At 41.8% G+C, this 19,106-nt stretch overlaps 1 long non-coding RNA gene across 1 annotated transcript in view; it reads left to right on the top strand.

Moving 5' to 3' along the window:
- LOC118084685 (uncharacterized) overlaps positions 1–10,516 on the top strand; it is a 65,750-nt gene extending 55,234 nt beyond the window's left edge. The window contains exon 4 of the long non-coding RNA XR_015949770.1: positions 10,380–10,516. This is a non-coding gene — a long non-coding RNA (uncharacterized LOC118084685). The remainder of the gene's footprint in view (positions 1–10,379) is intronic.
- Positions 10,517–19,106: the final 8,590 nt, after the last annotated feature.

Here is a 19,106-nt window from a genome sequence, read left to right as displayed (position 1 = left end):
GAAATTAGTTTCCATGCAGAAAGTGGTGTTGAATCAGGCCTTGTGTGATTAAATAGAAGGAAATACTTGGGGACATCATCCTAAACTCCCTGCAGTTGGTCAGGAATTTGCCATTAGGTTAATGAAGGCATGGTTCTGTTCTCAGGTGGATTAATAAATGCTGTTAAGACAGATTCTTAAGATTGTTTTTCTCCCTTCAGAAATTGACCTTTTCGGGGTCACTTCACACATTACCTTTCCTAACAAGGAATTAATCTCTGTGCCAGTGGGGGGAAGTTGAAAGCATGCACACACCATAGTATATGAATACTAACGGAGCATTTTTCTTATGCAGGCATGCACACTCAATGGCTACCTACCGTAGTTCTGGTACTTGGGATAAAAGATTTGGGAAAGGGCCATAGCCCAGTCATAGATCATGTTCCCTCACATGTAGAAGGTCTCAGGTCCAACTGCCTCAGTGGGTGAAGGTATTTCAGCAGAGCCTGGGCTGCCTTCTGTCAGGGAGAGCAATGGGCAAATCTGACAATGAGAATTTCCTCTCAGTTTCTCATTTTTTACATTCTTAAGCTCACTTCTCCAGATTTCCTCATCAGTTTGCAATATATATATATATATATATATATATATATATATATATATATATTCTTCATGAAAATTCACCAGTATTTTAGTGCAATTTTCTCCCAATATACACACTTTGGCAAAGCAATTTCCCACAATATGATGCATTTTTATATGTTATTTCCCATAATATGTGCATTCCTAAGCACACTGTTCCCAAGTATATGCAGTTTTGTACACATTACCTGGCTGGTAATGTGCAAATTTAGAAGGCTGAATTTGTTTCAGTTTATGTATTGTTTCAGAAAATATGAATTATGTTGGGTCACCTTTGAATGCAAACTGAATCGTATTTGTTCCCTATCCCTAGACAGGGATGCTGTTGTTGCAAGGTTTCTGCAAGAAGCAGGGGGTTGGACTAGGTGATCTCCACAGCACCTCTCAAGTCTAATATTCTGTGCATCTTGATTTTTCTTATTATAGCTCAAGCCTTTCAACAGATTTACAATAACATCACTCTGTAAATTGCAAGTGCTCTCTCCGTATTCTAGTATGTTCTTTATGACCTCACCCAGTTGCTTGCTTATCAGTTTACATTACTTTATAACAACCTGAATTCAACACGAAGCTAAGCTTTGACTAAATTGGGTGTCCTTTTAAAGGAAACATAATTAAATAAGGAGCTGTCCTCTCCAATCTCAGTGATTGAAAAGGAAGTCTACATGCTTGCTGAATATACTGGACAAGATTATTACAGTAAACATTGGCTTTCATTTATATGTTGATTGAGCTTCACAAAGAACTGGTTTATAAACACAATTACACATAGCTCAAGACGGTTTTTGGCACAATGACTGCAAAGTCAACTAGACTATATGTGAAATGTTAACACAAAATTTTGGCCTATAGTCATTTTGAAGCTCAGAAGAAGTAGGGGGGAAAGGTGGCAGGTTTTCAGCTATGAACCCCACCACTGGAGGCTCTGCACAAGAGCTTCTGCTTGCACAAGGAGCTTTCCCCCCATCTCCTTCCCTGTGCTTCCCCCAAAATGGCACAAGGGGATTGGGAGAATGCCCCCAAAACCACCCATGGGGGGAGGGGAGGGGGGTCATTCTGTCTGGCAAGCTGAAATGCTTACGTATGTAGATGGAATGTTTGCAATAGCACAACACTTAATTCCACCCTCTGTAAACCACTTTCTTCCTCTAATCCAATGTCAGTGGATTCTATGAAGTGGTGGCTTTGTGTTTGTGCAGGAGTGGAATACCTCTGGCCCCAGGGCCAAATTTGGCCTGCCGCAGGTTGTTGGGGTTTATTTCTGTGTGTATTCATTATGGAAGCTTCAATCAAGCTCACCACAGGAAACAGATGTTTAGCAGAGTTTGCCTTTACTTGGCATGCACGCACGCACGCACACACACACACACACACAATACAGTTGTTGCACATAGACATCTCTCTCTGATCCCAGAGAGAGTTCTTTGCTTCAAAAGTTATTGCTGTTCCAAAGTTCACAGCAAGTCCTTTGTTCAGCTGCTTGCAGCTCTTTGCAAAGTGTTCCGGTTCCTTCCACGATTCCAGTCAGTCCCAGCTGCTTAGATCTCTCATATTTTTCCAGCCAGCAGACTACTGAATGCTGTGACTTCTGCTCCTTATCTACATAGGGACTATGTGCAATTTCTGCCTAGCAGCAGTGATAAGAGAGTCAGCAGAGTCAGACAATTGCATTGCAGGGAATGAGTCAGCATTACCAACTCATGTGGAATTAACCCATTAAACACTTTCCTTGACACAGGTCCCAGTCTGGCCCACAAACCACGGCCCACTGTGGCCCATACCTGACATCATATGTGATGTCAAGTGTTGGTCAGTTAGAATGGTGGCTGGATTGGCAGCGCAACTAAGTTCGATGTAGAGGAAGGGGGTGGAACACTTTCCTGAGAGTGATGCACCTAGCAGCATCACTACCATCCTTTAGGCACCAAGGCATTTCATTTCTAATAGAGGTTCATCTTTTAGGTCAGGGGTTCCCAACAAAATTTTCTCGAGGACCCCTCATCGAGCCGCTATTGTGACAAGGACCCCCATTAATTCCTAATCCTAAAATTAAAAAGTGAGAGCCAAATTAAGAGTCTTTTTATATTTTATATTTACAGTGGTACCTCTACTTACAAATAACTCTACTTACGAATGTTTCTACTTACGAACGGAGCTCTGTCCGCCATCTTGGATGCGGTTTAGATAGGATTTTTTCTACTTACGAATTTTTAGATAGGGTTGCTTCGACTTACGAATTTTTTCTCCCAATGCATTCCTATGGGATTCGACTTACAATTTTTTTCGACTTACAAATGTGTGTTCGGAACGCATTAAATTCGTAAGTAGAGGTACCACTGTATACGTTTTTTACAGTTCTTCCTCTTCATCTGTAGGCCTTTGTCGTTTTAACGAACCACTTTTTAACCAACGGTCCATTTTTAACTACGCGAACTGTAGCTTCTGCGAAAAACAACGCTTTGTTTACAAACACTACTGTTTTGCAAAGAGGCAGGTCGCGCCAGGGAGGAGGGAGGGGAATGGAGAAGACAGGGTACCTGCGCACAAATGAAGCCGACGCGCGCAAAGCATCTTGGGGAGGTGAGCGTTAGTAGAATGCGCGCGCTGCCTCTTTGCAAAACAGTCGTGTTTGTAAAGCGCCACCTAACTGCATACAGCAGAACTACTGCCTCTATCTAATTCTAGTTTTGTGCTAGACTCTGCTCATGCAGGAAGCGGCCAAAACAAAAAATCTGTTATCATACGAAATATATTTAATATATTTTTTATTTTAATAGCATCTTGCGGACCCCTCTGGCATAGCTCGCGGACCCCTGGGGGTCCCCGGACCACCTGTTGGGAACCACTGTTTAGGTTTAAGACAAATCTTTTGCAGTGTGTGACAAATAAATAAATATTATAAATAAGAATAAGGGGGGGGGAATGTACGTGTCCAGGTCAGGACCAATGATATTCCAATGATCAGGTTACAGAAGATGCAGAAGGGTCTTCTCTGTGGCTGTTTTTCTGTTAGGGAACATCTTCCCCATTGCTGTCCACCAAAGTCTGAGTATGATATGCAGATAATGTCTCATGTCTGCTTCTCCTATGACTGAAATGTCTTCCTCACCAAAGCCTGAGCATCTTTCATATCTCAAGGAAGCACACACAGGAGAGTGAAAATCTATTTATTCAAGAAAAAATATATAGACAGCTTAATCAGAAAAAAAACTCTAAGCGGTGTACATAATAATAAATTATTATCAATAGAATGTAGATAAAAGCAGCAACTCTGCATTTCAAAGCGTAGCACAGCCTGCAATCTGTGAAACAGTTGTCCTCTTCATTTAGGTGATTTCAGAAGCTGTCTTGATTGATGTTGCCTGTTTGAGTAGCATTTTTTAAAATGTGAGTGCAAGGCAAGTTTCAGCTCTCTATTATAAAATTCACTTTGACTTCAATACCCATCCTGCGGTGTGGGACAAGTGGGTTACCTTGTACATAGCGGCAAGATGCTGTCAAATAGTCTTTCATATTCAGAACAACAAGAACTCAGATATTCAGACTGAAAGCTGGAATTCAGACCTCATGATGTGCTGAACTCTCTTCAGCAGGAGATTTCTCACAGACTTTAAGTATGTCTTGCTGTTGTCTGAAACCAAAAGACACATTTCCTGACCTTATTCAGACTTCTTCTTGCTTCTTACAAATGTAATTGGCTCCGTTATCAGTTGTCACATAGTACTTCACAACACAAAAAGTAAATAGAAATCGAAACAGATATTTTGATAACATTTATTTAGGGTTGAATCCAGATTTAGTCATACTTAGTAAAAATCCATTAAAATTAATGGGACAACCTTTGGAGCCCTCCCTGGGGGGCTCTTGGGAGAGAGGTTCCCATCAGTCTTCTTCATCCGGTCTGAGCTTTCCTTGGGGGGCTCTTGGGCTGGTGGATCCCAGTTTTCCTCCTCAGCCAACCAGGCCCTGACACCAGGTAGGGCTGTGAAAGAGACCTTTGCCTGAAATCCCAGAGAGTTCCTGCCAGTCATTGTAGATAATACTGACCTAGGTAGACCAATGGTCTGACTCAGTATAAGGCACCTTCCTATGTTTGTATATTCAGGTAGTGTATCCACAGCAGTGACCAGGGGAGGAATGATAGCTGGGGAGAGCAGAGAGAAGAAACACCTGTATCAGCACAACCAGATGTCTTCATCTTCCCAACCTGCAACAAAACATGTCTCTCCCGTATCAGTCTCTACAGCCACAGCAGGTGCTGTAACTCTCCAATGCTTTGACTTTACTCCTGAAGGCGCACTCTTCCATTGTCTCCCAAGAAAGATGGATGCCAACGATTTCAAAGATGAATTTCAGGGGCTGGCACAAGAACATAATAGTTAAAGAAATGCTTAAATAAGTAATATACAGCTCCTCACACTGAAGACATCATATTATGCGCCATCTTAGCATCATTTTGTATAGCCTAAGGGTGTGTTTGGAGGCTGTGGCAAAGGATGAGTAAAGTTAGAATGCTATAATGACACACTGCTGTAAGTTATTTCCCCCCAGCATGAAACAACACACCTTTGAATGCAGAATTAAAAGCAAGAGAATACCTGGGACACCCCCGTCTCACTGATAGGATTTCCCAGGTGGATAAATAAGTCTTTGCCATGGGTGTCTGGTTTTTGTTTGGTTTTAAACGCATTGCCTGTTCTTTGTGCTTTTCTGTTGTTTTATTGTACATTCCCTTGAGATGATTGTGTTGGAGGCAATTAAAAAAATAGCAGTAACAACAATATCAAGCCTACATCCTAGATTCCCCCTTTTCCCTTGTCGTTCGGGACAAAAATATATGTCATGTCACCTGGAAACTAGAAATCTCAGACGAAACAGTGACAATAAATGGAAAAGTTAATGAGTATCCCTTGCATGTCTATTTCTGCAGAAAAGTTCTACAAAAAAATCCACAATAGAAATAATTATTTTGGAACAACTATCATAGAGTTTTGGATAAGATATTGTATTTTCCTAGCCCGCTCTAAATGATTGCAGTTCACTAGACAATAGTTGCCTATTTTCATGCTTATAAGGAATTCAGATACCAATACAGTGATACCTTGGTTTAAGTATGCTTCAGTTTGAGTACCTGGAACGGATTAATCCACTTTCCATTACTTTCAATGGGAAAGTTCGCTTCAGATTAAGTATGCTTCAGGTTAAGTATGGACTTCCAGAACCAATTACACTCATACTTGGGGTTAAGTACGCTTCAGGTTGAGTACTCCGCGGACCTGTCTGGAATGGATTGATCCACTTTCCATGGGAAAGTTCGCTTCAGGTTAAGTATGCTTCAGGTTAAGTACAGACATCCAGAACCCATTGTGTACTTAAACCGAGGTACCACTGTAGCTATTTAAGCTGCAATCTTATACCTGCATGCCTGGGTATACCTCCATTGAAACCAGAGGCACTTACTTCTGAGTTGATGTGCCCAGGCGTGCACTATTAGAGCTTGAAACATTTACCGGTAGCAAGCCTTTGAAATCTGACACACTTTTGCCCCTTTACTATTCATCTTTTGCGAACCTTTACTTCAAAGATGTGATGGGTTTTCCTTTGTCTGATTTGTTGTTGCATCTCCTGAAAGGTTTGATTTTGCCAGCTGTCAGTTATGAAATCTCTGAAGTGGTCAACTGTCAATTGTTATCAGTGTGTGTCAGCTTTCAAATAAAAATCATAAACATTATGACATGTCAAATGCCATAAAGCACTGTCCAATAACAAAGTTTGGAATCAGATATAATTGGGCATCAAGTGCAAATATATAATATTCAGAGTCAACATTTGCAGATGGGATTTCTGTAATCACATCCAGGTCATGAGGTATGGCCTGAAAGCATGGGATGCAGCAACCTTGCTAAAGCTAGGGAGGTTTTGGTCTGGATGGTGCCTGAAGAAGATTGTACCTATAGTCAAGGTAAAGGTAAAGCAGGCATCCCCAAACTGCGGCCCTCCAGATGTTTTGGCCTACAACTCCCATGATCCCTAGCTAACAGGACCAGTGGTCAGGGATGATGGGAATTGTAGTCCAAAACACCTGGAGGGCCAAAGTTTTGGGATGCCTGCCTTAATCTGTTTTGGTCAACCTGGGTTAAAGATAGAGAGCATGAAAATTGACTTTATCTTTGTAAAAGTCTGGTTATTATTACAGTAAAAAGAAAAAAAGAAAACTATTTTGTGCCTCATTTTTTAAGTTTTTATTTTGTAAATAATGTCCAGTTGTTAATTTTTTAAAAGCTAAGTTTTTGTTTCTTTAGTTTGATGAGTAAAAATAATGTCCTTTATGATTGAGCATGAGCACGTACAGTATTTAAAAAAATGTTCCCCTTTAAAACAAATTTCCTTTGGTGCACACACCCTAATGAAATGTGCTGCCCATGCCTATTGTGGGCAGATATATCTCATGTCCCAACCATGTGTCATGCTTTCCCATGAAAAACCATTTAGCAGAACCTAAAATGGTGTCTTTCCCCCTCCAGTTGACGTTCAATATGCTTAGTCTGAACTTGCCTGTGACACGATATACTTCTGTAATTTGAAGCAAGTGTTAGTTTCAACCATTTTGAAAATGAAACAAACATATTTTTAAATGGTTTGATCCAGCAACTGTGAGTACCATGTTTGTGTATAGAGTAGGCACCCCCAAACTGCGACCCTCCAGATGTTTTGGCCTACAACTCCCATGATCCCTAACCGACAGGACCAGTGGTCAGGGAAGATGGGAATTGTAGTCCAAAACATCTGGAGGGCCGAAGTTAGGGGATGTCTGAGGTAAAGGGACCCCTGACTGTTAGGTCTAGTCACAGACGACTCTGGGGTCATTGTACTCATCTTGCTTTACTGGCCGAGGGAACCGGTGTACAGCTTCCGGGTCATGTGGCCAGCATGACTAAGCCGCTTCTGGAGAACCAGCAGTGCACGGAAACGCCGTTTACCTTTCCGCCAGAGCAGTACCTTTTTATCTACTTGCACTTTGACGTGCTTTTGAACTGCTAGGTTGGCAGGAGCAGGGACCGAACAATGGGAGCTCACCTCGTTGCGGGGATTCGAACTGCCGACCTTCTGATCGGCAAGCCCTAGGCTCTGTGTTTAACCCACAGTGCCACCCGCTGTGGAAGGGAAAGCAGGATATAAATTTAACAACTTCCTCTATTTCTGATGCTCAGAATGTGAGTGCTATTTGTTGCCAAAATGTAGTTTGAGTGTCACCTTATTTAGTGAGCAATCATAAGCAGCCACTTGGGGAGGCATTCTGTTTGTGTGGTCAATGTGTGGCGAGCTTCAACTGGTTCGGAAACACTTGAGACACAACCCTGTCATGCTAAATGCCATCAGGATTGTCCCTTGGTCTTCATCTCTTTTATCCTTGTGGCCTTCTTGCCATGTAATTTTTTCTCCTTTTTGACCTCATCAACGATACAGAGAAGGTAGAGCACCCAGACCCGATCATGTTGAACTCCTTGTATAGGAGCATTACCCAACATTAATCTTAGTCCCCCTTTTTAAAAAATGCCTTGATAGATTTGAGGAAAGGTCACTGATCTGTCTGCATAAGGACAAGTTTAAATGAATAAATAGCATTTTTAGTAAGTAATCCTTTGTACGGTACAAAATCAGTAAATTATGTATGGATCATGGGTTAACAAGCAAAATCACTCATGATCAGCACTCTCCAAAGGGTTTGTGCCCTTGGGATAATGTTTGTATATATATATATATATATATATATATATATATATATATATATATATATATAAAATCGAGCATTGTGGAGATGATGATGATGATGTTTTTATGGATTTCTTGTCCACCCTTCCATAAGGTCTCAGGATGGGTTGCAGCAATATAAACTATACTGAGTCCCGGCTAAAATATATTCTTATTCTGATGTTTACTAAATTTATATACCACTCAGAAGCCATTCTGGAAAGGAGCCATTTACAAACATAAAACCAATTATAAATATATATATAGTCACAAATAATTACCAGTACACCAGAAAACAATTAAATTAACATTAAAAGAAAGATGAAATAAAACACCCACAATCTATGAGAGTCACTATTGGATGGCTATATTGAAACCAGCAGTATTTGATGGGTTGAAATGCATGAGGAGGCATCAGGGATGGAGCAATGCATCCTAAGAAATCTGGCGGCACAATGTTATATCACACATACAACACATATAAATCACTTTTCTTTACCAGTCTAGCTGAGTCCCAAGATAGGGAAACCCATGGGCTGGACTTGGCCACAAAACTTCCTGGTCTCCTCAGATGCCAGCTGAAATGGAGGTGGGCCTATCATTGCAAGCTCCACAAGCACTGGGGAAGACTGATAAGCATCAGTGGCTTCAATGCTGGTTGGTAGCTTTGAGAATGGTGAGATGGAGCCAAAAAGATTTGAGGAGCCTATGAGGAGGTGCACTAGTTGGAAAGGTTTTATGGGCCAAATCTGTTCTGTGGGCTGCCAGTTAACTGTATATTCATGAAGGTTAATATGAAACTGGGGGGGGGGGACATATGGAGTGAGCCATATGCAGTGTGAGCTAGCCACAATTTATCACCATATTCCTCTTTTCCATGCAGTGCTGTAGCCACATAAACAATAGAAGTGTTGCACTGGGCAAAGATCTGCTTTTTGCTTTCCTCAATGATAAACAAGGGAAAAAGCAGTCAATCTACTAAGGTCGTATACATTCCCATTAAACATTAAAAGCTGAGTTCTCTGGTTAGTGTTCCAATAAATTTAATGAGGGGCAACTAGTGTTTTTTCCCAAGCAGATTGGTGATTATCAGCTGAGCCTGACAGGTCGGCTAATGGACTAATAAAATTTATTCTGCTATGAAGAAGACCCTCAGTGGACAACAGCATATTTCTGTTTATAATCTATCTGTATGGATGATTTCAAGTACTTCCCTAAGTATGCCCTAAGCAATTGAGAGTCTGAAATAACATGCAACTTGGTTCATAAGTAGGTTCAGTCCTAAAATAGTGATTTTGTAGATCAAAAACCTAGATCCACAGAAGATTGTAGGAAGAAGTCATCCATGTCTAAGAAATATTTAGATGTAATTGGCATGCAATCCATAAAAGCGTGTTTCCTAATACAGTATGCTCTCTCAATAAGTGTTTGGTACATGCTTACAAACTACACATTGAGGCACACACTGAAACATATGGAAACAGGTGCTATCCTACACGGCTGTGATCTGGCACCCTTGCACAGTGACTGAGGTTCCAACTCCCCTGGAAGTCCCAGAGAAGTGACTCCCATAAGTGGTGGGAGGTTTAATACTACTTGTTATCCAGGACTGCAGTCTTTTATCAGGCAGGGGTGTGCGCTTTTTAAACAGCTGAAAGCTGAATTACAAGCAAGAAATTCAACCTGTTTTTGCTGTTGGAATGCTTCACAGACCTATTTTGCCAGGACAGATCCCATTGATGCATTCTATTCATTTTTTAAAGGGTTTGATTTTTAGCAGCACCTAGAGATTACAACTAAGTCCAAAAACAATTAGCATCTTAAATTAGAATTCTAATTAAGGCTGCAATCATAAACATACTAACTTAGACATAAAACTTATTGAAATCAATGTAATATATCACAGTGCTTGCCAAATATGCTTTGTATCATAGCATTAATGTGAAATATAAATATGTTTCTCTTTGAGAAAGTTCAAATATACCCCTTCTTTGTTCCCCCACCAGGTTTCTTTTCTGATTCTACCACTAGGAGGAACAAATGCATTTGAAGGCAGAGAGACCCAGAACCTCTCCGATGATTGGCAGGAGGTTGAGACTGTCAAGCAAGAAAGACTATTGCAGTCAAGGTCAACTGGGTTTTTTTGAGTGTTCTATAATTCTTAATTTGGCTGCTCACCAGTTCTTAGTCATTGTTCCTTCTTTATTCACAAGTACATACGACTGTGATCAACTAATGATACAACACTGAAAGGGATACTGCACACTTTCATAATTTTTGTACACTAAATAAGGGGACATAAAAATGCACCTGAAAAGTAGGCAACAGCCTTCATGTTCTCCTGACCACGTATATAAGAAGAGCTCTTCTGTATCAGGCCAAAGGACCATCTAATCCCTCATCCTGTTCTCATAGTGGTCAACCAGATACCTATGAGAAACGTGAAAGGAGGAGCTGAGCATAACAACACTCTCCTTACTTGTGATTCCAATATAACCCTATTTGTCTAATCCTCCTTTAAAGCTATCCAACTTGGGAGCTATCATTACACCCTGTAGAAGCAAAATAAGCCCCCCACTTTTAAAAAATATATTAAAAAACCTTTTACAGGGTCCCTTAAGGGAAGAAATAAATGGCCATAACATGTAGACACTGGTAGAAGGTAAGTTTTATCTCCCAGGAGATCAATGTTCAGTTATTATTTCTACTACATCACATGGAGGAAGCAAGAAATACTGCAGTGATTAGGACAAATTGGGATTGATGTGAGTTGAAGTTAACAGTCATGAACTTGGCCTTGGGCTTGATTTTGCCTACTGCCAAATGTACTCTCCCAATCCAGTGAAGTATGTAAGCAAGAATTTCACTTTAGGAATCAGAGGAGCTGTTGTCCGATAGAGGCTCAGGATGCCAAAGTTCTGTTTTGCTATTGGCACACAGGCAAAAGCATCAGGGTTAAGTGAGCATTCATTTCTGCAGCCAAAGATTGCTGTATCTTTTGCCACAAATGCTCCTAAACTGCAAAGAATGTTAATTGCGACAGGCATTCCAATACAAAGGAATTCACTTCTATTCCTGCACAGAGAAGGACAGCCACTATGAGAATTATTAAGCTGAGCCACCTCACTGTAAATAAAATGGTTATGGACTGTGCCCTTTCATGCTCACAGATTATATCACTACCCACCCACCCTCCTCCTGAGCTGTGTCTTCTGGTTTCTGAGCAGCATTTATTGTGACTCACTAGCAGGGACTAAGGGAATGAGCAGCCGTAGAGTTTGAAAGAACTCTGCATAGGCTACATAAAGGAGGAGACACTTGCAATGGTTCTCATAAGTCAAAACTTCTCTGTGTGGAACAAATGTTCAATCCAATACTCTTACTGCATGTGGTAGTCAATCAGGAACAGTTCCAGATCTTCCAGATTATTTTTTGTTGTCAGTCTCCTAAATACAAGGGACTTGCTTCAGGGCAGGAGGAGCAGACAACAGGGGTGCTGGTACTCCAGGCCAAATTAAGGTTGGCGATTATATACTTTAGAACAAGGGTAGCCTTCCAAATATTCCTGGACTGTAGGTCCCATCTATCCTGACCATTGGTCCTGCTGGCTGGGGCAGATGGGAGCTGGAGTCTAGCAACATCTGGGGAATACCTCTGGGATTTGGGTGGAATTGATTTTATTGAAGACTTAGGTTGTGTTGTGGAGGAAATTGCTAAAAAATAATAATAGCAGGACATGAATTTTTCAGTAAATAAATAGAGCAGGGATGGGCAGGGATGGGAAGTTGTTGGGCTAAAGCTCCCATCATCTCTAACCATTGGCTGGAGCAGATGGAGAGTCCAAGAACATTTGAGAGATGACAGGTTATCCATCCTGCTTGGGTGGGCCTCCTAATGTAGAGGCACAGTTTCACTGCCATCACCTTCCTCCACCTCCCATTGTGTTTCAAAGCACCTGTCTCTTGAGTTACCTTCCAAAGATTTCCAGGGCGTAGCTTGAATGATGAGGAAGGCAATAGCATTTCCCTCAAGTTTTTTTTGCGTAACATCTTAAACCTTTCCCGTGAGTAGGAAGAAGTGTGTGTGTTAGGTTTCAGGCTGCACTTCTTGTGTGCATTTGGTTCAGATGTTAAAATGATTGCACTTAGATTGCAGAGCTTGATGCCATTTGGCCTGTGCATGCACGTTCTATTTCCTTGAACAACTGGAAAGGGCTCAATGTGCGATGGAAACAGGTCATATTCCTCCCTTGCTACATGGCTGTTGTCTCCACCACTGCTGAACCTCCTCAGGGTGGGAAGGGAGCCAACCTTACAAACAAAACAAAATTATGTCCATTTCTGGTGTTAGATGTTGAGGACGATGTCTGGAAGAAAGGAAGTGCAGGGATATTACGGACAGAGGGAGGGGCAAAATTCTTAGCCAAGGGAGAAGACCAATGAGCTATGTAGGGCATTGATGACACAGTGTCAAATGACAAATACAATCAGTGGCATTGTAGCCATTTGAAAATGTAACTATACATGGAGCCTGACTGCTCCACGTGGCAAGCCATTTGTCTGAGAGTGCCCTGTATGGATAATGAACAATTGGGAGCATTTGGAGCTGCCATCTGGATGTCCCCATCTTTTTAGATTGATAAAGTAAGTTTGCCTCCATCCTCCCTGATGCTAGAAGCCCTTGGAAATACAGCAGATGTGGTATTAATAAACAGCAATACATGTTACCATGGCTTTGCTGCATGGCCTGAGGCAAACCAATTAACTTACCTCTGCTGGGTTTCCCACCTTCGATAATACTAGCCTAATGATAAATTTCCTTCCTTGCAGGATTGTTGTGGAACCCCACTTCATTAATATTTGCAGAGAGCTAAGGTGGAAGGTGGAGGAGAAAAGTAGATCAAACTTTCTTGCTCAATAGCTTTAAGGCTCTATCTAGATAATACGCGAGTTCTGTCAGTGTCCTTAAGTACAGGGATTTCTTAACCCAGATTTCCAGTGGTTGAGGATGGGGAGAATCCCAATTGGGACATTAGTGAGGGGTTCAGAGGGCTTTAACCTTTTGTTGCCCCCCCCCAAAAATCTGGTCCCAATTGTGATTTCCTGCATGCTAGAAACTTCCATAGGGGAAAAAGCTCTCACTTAATTAAATGTGAGCCTGTTTTCCTTATGCAAATTACTGGCATGTCAGGTCACAATATAAAGCATTCTGTACTCCTGTTCTAAAGTTCCATATCACTCACTCTCTCTCTCTCTCTCACACACACACACAATTTGTGTAAAAAAAAACCCTCTCAGCTCTAAGTAACAGCACATTGTTTCTAAAAAGTTCAAAAAAAGTTAACATGATGTCACAGTATCCTCCTTGCTCAAGGCTGATCTGAAAAGCCATTCACCCCCCCCCCCCCCTGTTTCCGCACAGACAAAAGGAAGAGATTGGCTGTTAACAGTTTAGATTTATCATATTATTTGCCCCCCTCCACCCAACATAGCTCCATTTCTTAAACCGGTTTACAGCTGATTTAAACATCCCTGTACTTCATTGAGCATCCCTTTCCAGGTGACATTTAAGTATAGAACGAACACACATAGGTCAGGGCAGGAACCACTACTGTGACCACATTCTTGCCAGACATGCGTTTATTCTACCTCCAGAGGTTATCTCATCACTTGATACATAGGTGAACATAGTTCTTCCTTTGAGATCATGTCAGGAGATACAAAATCCTTGCCTGTGGTATTTCATCTGTGGAAGTTCTAACAGTATCAGCTTGGGTTCTATAAAAAAATGTTAGCAACATTTGAAGGGTGCTCCAGTTTCTTTCAAACAAACCAGCATTCATGCATGAAAGCAGGCATAGGCAAACCCGACCCTCCAGATGTTTTGGGACTACAACTCCCATCATCCCTAGCTAACAGGACCAGTGGTCAGGGATGATGGGAGTTGTAGTCCCAAAACCTCTGGAGGGCTGAGTTTGCTATGCCTGCCTGTAAGTGTCAATGACAAGAGACTAGCTATAGATGTCTAACTTCTGCTGATAACAACCGCTGTAGATTCTTGTAGCTCAGATTGAGTTTGGGCCATCATATTTAGCTATTCCCAAGGATATGCTCCAGCCTGATGTCTCTGCAGCATGGTTGAAACATAATACGGTTTGGGCTGGGACTGCAGTTGTCTCAACCAATCACACATTTGTTGGCCGTGTTATGGTGGTTTTAGAATATTTTAGGTGAATAAGCTCTTTGTTGAATGGATAAAACTTATAGGACAGATAGTACATGCTTGCATTCCAATGTTAAACCTATTTAATCAGAAGTAAGCAACACTGTTTTGCATCAGCTTTACTGCCAAGTGCCATCTTCACACTTACTTGGGAGTAAGTCCCATACAAGTCAAGCCGACGTCTGGATAAGGGGAGGTGTGCACATGCACTTTAGATCACTGCTTTGGCTACAATCCTAACCACACTTACCAGGGAGTAGGCCCCATTCAATTCAATAAAACTTCTCAGTAGACATGATTAGGATCTTGTTGCTAGTTACTGCATGTTGCAATCTGAATTTGGCCATGTTGGAAAAGAACTTCATAATGGAGCTAGAACTGCTTTCTTTAATAGGCTAATGGGGATGTGGGCAGAATCTCAAGATGGAAACACATTTCTTGAGGCAATTTTCCAGTATCATAGATACACAAATGACACCTATTGCTATGAACAGCAGCCCCCCCCCCAGTACAGTATTCTGCCTTTGATGCATATGAGAATAATAGGAAAGAGAAAACAGGAGGCAGGATCTATTTTCTTCTCACTTCAGCTTTCCAGGCATTCATTTGAAATGGATGAAAATAACAAGGTATTTTGGCACCCGGGGCTACAATTTGGGAGAGGGGGTGGAGAGCTGCTTGGAAAGGCTTTGCTCTCGGTCTAAAGGATGAGCAGGAGGACTGGCACAGAGCAGGGCTTGATTAGTATTGAGCAGAGGTATCTCTCTTGATGAGTCGGTGGCACATCTCTGATTACTCACTCCTTTCTGCCAAGTCCTTGCAAAGCATGGACTGCATGTCCAGTGCCAAACAACCTCCTTAAATATTAATCACCAACCACAGCGCACAAATCCAGCACCTGAAAAGGCATACGGAGGGGGTGGTTGGGTAGCCGTGGGATACTGGTTTTGCTGGAGTGGTGGCAGGGGCTGAAAATGGCAGCCAAAGATTGCAAAACATGACATCTACTAAAGAATTTGGTAGCAGTTAATGAATTAGGGTGACCGTGGGCCATACATAGAGGACAGTCCTTTTTTCAAAGGCTGACTGGTCCAAGTCCGGTTTAAAAATAGCAGTGCATAAGAACCTTAAGGCTGCCCATCAATAGTGAGAACCAGGACAACAGACAGAGCACACAAAGTATTTCCTACGGGGGTAAAATGTATTGTGGTTCTAATCTTGCACCTATGCTTATACATTATTATATGCAACTTTTCTACAAATCTGTATGCTCTTTTCAGTGACCCATTTCCTCCTTTGGGGGGAACAATGCTTAAGTAGCCATACACAATACAACTATTTTCTACAGAATGCAGCATTATAAGGGAATTAGACAAATTCAGATAGGCCTATCAATGGTGGCTAGTCGTGAAAAGTACAGTGGACCCTCCGGATGCGAACTTAATACATAAGGTTCTGGGGGTCCTTATGTACCCTGAAAAGTCCGCAACATGAGGCGCCACTTCTGCACACATGGCCCGATGGAGCGCTTCTGCGCATGAGCGCGGTGCGAAACTTGGAAGTATGCCGTGTTTGCAACCTGAAAGTTACGTTACCCAAAGGTTACGTAACCCGAGGGTCCACTGTATATAGAACCTCCAGTCTGGGAGGCAGTATGCTTCTGAATATCACTTGTTGGGGGAAAATAGCAGGAGAGGCCAAAGGCTTTAATTCCCAGCTCTAGTGCACATCTATTCATGTTTAGGAAAGTACTCCATGCTTGAGAGGAGAGCAATCTAATAGTCTCGCTAGACCAGCATAACATCAACAGAGCTTAGTTTGTATCCTATGCACTCCTAGTGGACATGAAGATCACAGGACATCAAAGCAGAGAAGGCAAAGCAACACAAACAGCTGCTCTCCCAGCATCCATGGCAATGTTGCATACACTAACTAATTGGGGAGCAGCATGTGAATGATGTCCCCACATCAGCCCTGCAAGGAAGGAGTCAATCAAAGCACAGGGACAGGGTAACATCCCATGATGTGGCACCAGCCAATCATACATACAACAAACAACCTGTCTGACATAAGGACATCGGAGTGCCATTCACTGTATCAGGAAAGCAATCTGGTGCAGTCATGCAAATATGCCTGATATTATTGTGGACATTTGTATAATGATTGCCTCTATTAAGAAAGGCCCTGAAAACTCCCTAAAAGCCAAGGGAGGACTATGTGAATCCCCTATGGAGCCCCTAGGTGGAAGGAATTTGAGTGAAGGTTCCCGCCCGAGTAAAACTAAACAAATGGCTGCAACAGGTCTCCCAATTCAGTCTATTAGCTTCACATCCCTCTCAGTTTTCTGACAGCACTTTTCCCGCCTATGCCGGCAAAGCAGTTCAGGAGGTGGACAGAAAAACAGACAGACTTGCAGACATGTGGGATATTATTACAGGAGACCAGTACATTTGTGAGGACAGACTTCTTTCTGAAAATGCTGTCAAGTCAATATCATCCATGCAACCTTTCCTCCTATCATTTTTGTGGCTTCCTGTTAAATACAAACATCAGCATCACTTACCCGTTTTGACTCTGATACAATCAGTGCTTCTGTCCCCTCTCGTCACAAATGGGCTTGTTGCAGATTCAATCTATAAGAGTGCTGCTCTCCGTTAAACGTCTAACAGACTGGGCAGGTGTTGTTTTTTTAAAGGCTTTGTTGATGTAGAACGATACCTTCTCTTCTGGTGGCTAAGAAGAGGCAAAGCTCATGGATGGAGTATACACATTGCATGCAAAAGGTCCCAGGTGCAGTCTTAGCATCTTGAGGTAAAGCTGGAAAAGACTCTCCTTGCAACCCTAGAGAGCTGTTGCCACTTAGCACGAAAAATATTGAGCTGGATGGCCCAGTGGTCTGACTTTGCCCCCTCCAGACTTTGAAAACTGAATACATTAATAACACCCTCTCCTTGAAAGCAAGTGCCCTTGAGCATCACACTGCTTCCTTCCCAGCAAGTGTACTTAAGATTGCAGAGTTAATATTATTTATTTATATCATATTTATAAAACACCTGCAATCAGCCAGGTGTTATCCATTACACAAAAATAAACAGTTTGTGGCCCAGTCCTCAAAAGATGAGCAAAGTGGGGCAAAAGAAGTTATATTTGTCTATATTTGTGCTGATTCTTCTTCTTCTTCTTCTTCTTCTTCTTCTTCTTCTTCTTCTTCTTCTTCTTCTTCTTCTTCTTCTTCTTCTTCTTCTTCTTCTTCTTCTTCTTCTTCTTCTTCTTCTTGTATAACAGTAACTCTAAAATGCAACGAACCTCCCTTCCTCTTATAGGCTTATCCTATTCAATTCAAGGACAGAAACTATATTCGTCTTCACTTGCTTATAGATTTGCTTCCTCCATTGAAGTGAATGTGGCAGCCAGCATGGACAAGATCGCATGTGAGGTTCTGTGTTTCTATTGGGCTGCAATATGTGTAAATTCAGAAAGCTTCTTAACTGCATCAAGTGAAACCTTAAAGACCATTATTTAAAATCCCATAAGGAGGAACAATCTGTATTCCCTTCCTCTAAGTTATCTTTTCAGAATGGATTTAGAGCTAGAATGGATGGAACGATATGGATGTATTCCAGGGTTCCAGGTATAAGGAAAGAAAATAAGTCTGATGCACAGCTACTTTAAAATTTCATTTATTTTGAAGTCCACATATTTTGAACCTCCCTAACCAATCCAGTTTTTTTAGTGCCACATTTCAAATCACTCTATTTTTTCCCATTTCTAAGAAACCAGTTGTCACTTCCAGATTTCCTAGCCATGAGTTTAATACACTCTGGGGCCATGAAGAAACTTTATGGAAATCTAGGTGAGCTACAAATTACAGTTCAGCTTCAGGGCACACAAGTTCTCTTTCGATGGGACTCCAGAGTATACAATATGTAGGTCTGCAAATCTCTACCCATCAGAATACATAACAGTAAAATGGAAGTATGGGAAAGTTGATAAGTCATTTTAGAAGCCCTGCTTGTTTTAAAGAATAACATTTCCTGCTCTGCCCAGTTATAGCCCATTCCAAAAATCAGCTCTATGGAAAATCTGGATTTCTTCCATTGCATGGTCAACCTTCTCCCTCCAAGATAATACTAACAGTACCACTGTTTGATTATTTGTTGCATTTATATCTAATCTTTTTCAGCAGGAGCTCCTGGTGGCACACATTGTTCTTCCCCTCCTCATTTAATCCCCACAACAACCCTGTGAGGTAGGTTAGGCTGAGAGACAGTGAGTGGTCTAGGATCACCCAGTGAGCTTCATGGTCAAGTGGGGATTTGAACCCTGGTCTCCCATGCCAGGTGACCCAGGTGGTGCTGTGGTTAAACCACTGAGCCTAGGTCTTGCTGATCAGAAGGTCAGCGGTTCGAATCCCTGTGACGGGGTGAGCTCCCGTTGCTTGGTCCCAGCTCCTGCCAACCTAGCAGTTCGAAAGCACGTCAAAATGCAAGTAGATAAATAGGAACCGCTAC

The sequence above is a fragment of the Zootoca vivipara genome, chromosome 4 (assembly GCF_965207765.1).
Source record: "Zootoca vivipara chromosome 4, rZooViv2.hap1.1, whole genome shotgun sequence".
Classification (NCBI taxonomy): domain Eukaryota; kingdom Metazoa; phylum Chordata; class Lepidosauria; order Squamata; family Lacertidae; genus Zootoca; species Zootoca vivipara.
This window is presented reverse-complemented; position numbering and strand designations above follow the sequence as displayed.